This window comes from Ranitomeya variabilis, chromosome 4 (assembly GCF_051348905.1).
Source record: "Ranitomeya variabilis isolate aRanVar5 chromosome 4, aRanVar5.hap1, whole genome shotgun sequence".
Lineage (NCBI taxonomy): Eukaryota > Metazoa > Chordata > Amphibia > Anura > Dendrobatidae > Ranitomeya > Ranitomeya variabilis.
Genome location: NC_135235.1, coordinates 495,650,067 through 495,654,899, shown reverse-complemented (window position 1 = coordinate 495,654,899; position 4,833 = coordinate 495,650,067).

Sequence of the window (4,833 nt, the reverse complement as noted above, 5' to 3'; positions counted from 1 at the left end):
CTGGACTCAGGCCCTGTGATTGCTGTCTGGACTCAGGCCCTGTGATTGCTGTCTGGACTCAGGCCCTGTGATTGCTGTCTGGACTCAGGCCCTGTGATTGCTGTCTGGACTCAGGCCCTGTGATTGCTGTCTGGACTCAGGCCCTGTGATTGCTGTCTGGACTCAGGCCCTGTGATTGCTGTCTGGACTCAGGCCCTGTGATAGCTGTCTGGACTCAGGCCCTGTGATTGCTGTCTGGACTCAGGCCCTGTGATTGCTGTCTGGACTCAGGCCCTGTGATTGCTGTCTGGACTCAGGCCCTGTGATTGCTGTCTGGACTCAGGCCCTGTGATTGCTGTCTGGACTCAGGCCCTGTGATTGCTGTCTGGACTCAGGCCCTGTGATTGCTGTCTGGACTCAGGCCCTGTGATTGCTGTCTGGACTCAGGCCCTGTGATTGCTGTCTGGACTCAGGCCCTGTGATAGCTGTCTGGACTCAGGCCCTGTGATAGCTGTCTGGACTCAGGCCCTGTGATTGCTGTCTGGACTCAGGCCCTGTGATTGCTGTCTGGACTCAGGCCCTGTGACTACTACAGCAACCATCATCCAGTGAACTGTGGGGTGTCATTGGCCATTACTGAGATAAGTGAGAGGGAGGCATCAGTGATGGCGAACCTGTGGCAGTCCAGCTGTTGCAAAACTACAATTCCCATCATGGCTGGCCATTCAAAGCAAAGGCTTTGGCTGTAAAGACATGATGGGAATTGTAGTTTTGCAACAGCTGGAGTGCCACAGGTTCGCCATCACTGGAAGAATTCCCCCTCCCCCTCACTTATCTTAGTTCACGGCACCCCACACAAGTTAAATAATAGCAAGACCAACAAAAGAAACCAACTGACAGATGAACAAAGAAGTCACTAAGCAGGTAAGTTAATTCTAATTATACATATTTGTTATTTAAACTATACATGTCGCAAAATTATGTTTTTTTATCAAGGTGACACACCACCCAAGTTATGCTCGGTTTTTTGGCGAATTTTGACACACCGAGCTCAAAAGGTTGCCCATCACTGATATAACAGAATAGGCTTCCCTTTTGTATGTGGTCTCGAGAGCCATCATTGTTTCGGAGTGAGGCAGAACCCATGTGGTACCCCATTCCCTACTTCCCTAGGGATGTTACATACTATTGTTTAGAAACAGTAAATATGATAAGTATCACTTTTACCATAGTGCTATGTAACGCTCAATAAATCCATCTCTCTAAATCATACATGCAAGTCATACGTTATGGCTCAATTTGTCCCTATATAATACCCATATTTCTTCTCGCTGTCACTCCACCTGTTTCCTCATCTCCAGCGTCACATATACCTCGGATGAAAATAACAACAAAAATATGAAGCACGCAGTTATGCAATATGTTTACGGTGTGGTTCAGCTGGCATGTGTATGTCTCCCACATACGTATACATTCTATAGGAATGTGACATCTGCCCAGGAGGAGTCATCAGAAGGTATACATACAATAAGCATTCAGTAAGTATATATCTAATCCCATCACTATATTGCGCTCCTCGGCCTCACGTTTCTATTTTTATCGGTCATTCTGATCCCTGGCATATTTTTAACTCTTTAGATATGTCACTCGTGTTTGAACAAGAGGAGTATGAATCATGAAAGCAATTCAAGATTTGCTGCTGAAGCTTTTATTAAATACATATGAAAACCTTATTAGGCTCGGTGCACATTTATATTTAGTGTGCAGTAAAATTCACTACCTGTTCGGCAACTAATGCACAATGCAATTATATTATAATTATAATCCGACATAGACATATGAGCAGTATAAATGTTTTAGAAACATAAAGAAAATGCTTTTGGAATGTAAAAACCAGTCTTCTAAGCAGCTATCTTCATTATCGGCTCCTCCAACTATCAGCAGTATAGGATTGGCAATATTCAGTATTGCTATAAGGCAGAGGTGGGCAATTAATTTTCCCAAGGGGCCATATGAGAAACTATGATTGTGGTAGAGTGCCAAACCAGGAGACTGAATTTAATTCTGCTCATTATTATAGTTGTTTATTAATTTATATCACTTAAAGGGAACCTGTCACCAGGTTTTCCCATATAACCTACCACCACCACCTTTCAGCCCCATGTCGTTCACAGCATTCTACAATGCTGCATATGACACCAATTCACCTTGCAAGGCAAAAAATGACCACCTATTATGCTCACCAAAGTACTGTAATGCGCATTTGCCAACGCTCTTTGGCCTTTCCCTGCTCATGCGCAGAACAGTACTTTGCTTTGCCCTCGGCAGGGCAGAGAGAAGTGCGCCTGCACAGGAGCACGAAGGGGACACTGTGTGCATGATATGGGATGTATCATCCACATGAAGCAGAGAAGGAGGATGGCATCGGAGGAAGAAAGCAGGCTATGTGGGACCAAGACCAGCAACTTCCATCGGACCAGACAGTACCGTGCCGCCGACGAGTATAACAGTTCATTTTTTTGCCCTGCAAGGCGAATTGGAGTCATATACAGTGGGTGCGGAAAGTATTCAGACCCCTTTTAATTTTTCACTCATTGTTTAAATTTAAAGGGGTCTGAATAGTTTCCGCACCCACTGTATACAGTATTACAGAATGCTGTCACATGGAGCAGAAATGTGGTCGTAGGTTATATGGGAAAAACTCTGTGATAGGTTCCCTTTAGTATTGAGCAAAATTAAAGGGAACCTATCACCCCGTTTTTTTCGGTATGAGATAAAAATACTGTTAAATAGGGCCTGAGCTGTGCATTACAATAGTGTAGTTTGTGGACCCCGATTCCCCACCTATGCTGCCGAAATACGTTACCAAAGTAGTCATTTTCGCCTGTCAATCAGGCTGGTCAGGTCGGATGGGCGTGGCTTCTTCCCCCAGATATTGCGTAGTTTTCCGTTGGTGGCGTAGTGGTGTGCGCATGTCCAAGGTCCCCAATCCTGCACGGGGGGGTGAAAATAGCAGCGATGTCCGTTATTCCATTGGTGGTCGGTGGGCGCGGCCATCTTCCTTTGGCCGCGCGTGCGCAGAAGCGGCGCTCTGCTGGCCGCGGCTTCAGGAAAATGGCCGCCGCGATCTCCATCTGCGCACGCGCGGCATCCCGCGGCCATTTTCCTGAAGCCGCGGCCAGCAGAGCGCCGCTTCTGCGCACGCGCGGCCAAAGGAAGATGGCCGCGCCCACCGACCACCAATGGAATAACGGACATCGCTGCTATTTTCACCCCCCCGTGCAGGATTGGGGACGTTGGACATGCGCACACCACTACGCCACCAACGGAAAACTACGCAATATCTGGGGGAAGAAGCCACGCCCATCCGACCTGACCAGCCTGATTGACAGGCGAAAATGACTACTTTGGTAACGTATTTCGGCAGCATAGGTGGGGAATCGGGGTCCACAAACTACACTATTGTAATGCACAGCTCAGGCCATATTTAACAGTATTTTTATCTCATACCGAAAAAAACGGGGTGATAGGTTCCCTTTAAGTTTGTTGACTTCCTGTTGCTGCTAATACATGTTATGATGATAGTGCTTATTGTAACATGTATTCTTACCTGTAGTAGCTAATAACATACCTCCCAACTTTTGAAGATGGGAAAGAGGGACAAAGTTTGGGCGTGCAAATTTTAGGCCACGCCTCTGACCACACCCATTCATAACTAGTCACACCCATATCCACGTCCCAACCACACCCATTTAGCACTGCTGATCACACTGTTTCATAAAGAAAAAGTATAAACAAAAAATATGGCCACACAGTGCTCCATACTGTATAATGGCCCCACAATGCTCCATACTGTATAATGGCCCCACATGATGCTCCATACTGTATAATGACCACACATGATGTTACATACTGTATAATGGCCACAGATGATGCTCCATACTGTATAATGGCCCCACATGATGCTCCATACTATATAATGGCCACACAGTGCTCCATACTATATAATGGCCACACAATGCTTCATACTGTATAATGGCCCACATGATGCTCCATAAAGTATAATGGTCCCACATGATGCTGCGTACAGTATAATGGCCCCCCATGATGCTCCATACACCTCGTACACATGCAGCTCCGCTCCATACATCTCGTACACACGCAGCTTCGCTCGGTACACCTCGTACACACGCAGCTCCGCTCGGTACACCTCGTAGAACATGTGGCTCCGCTTAGTACACCTCGTACACAGGCGGCTCCGATCCGTACACCTCGTACACACGTGGCTCCGATCCATACACCTCATTCACACGCGGCTCCGCACACCTTGTACACACGTGGCTCCGATCCATACACCTCATACACACGCGGCTACGCTCCGCACATACACGGCTCCGTACACCTCGTACACACACGGCTACGCTCACATCGTAGTACTGCACAGACTTCTCCATACCTGATACATCGATCTGCAATCACAGCAGCAGAGGCCAGTAACAGAGGAGGCTGTCAGTGTCCATCCCACCATGCTCAGCCCCACTCATTCCAGGAATGATAAGCCAGGCATTAGCGCCACTGCTGCTTACATTGATGCCCAGGCTGTGCCTGGCAGGTAAGAGCCATGGTGTTAGATGCCAGTGTAGAGTCGGGGCTTCCGGCTGTAGATGTGTCCCACTCCCAGCAGCTCTGCTTACAATGCAGGCAAAGATTTCAGCACCTACACACACACACACACCTAGTGGCGTAACTAGAAAGTTATGGGCCCCGATGCGAACTTTCAAATGGGGCCCCCCCCCAACCATGCAAAAATATTTTCCACCCGAATTCAGATTTTCCCTATTCATTTTGCACACT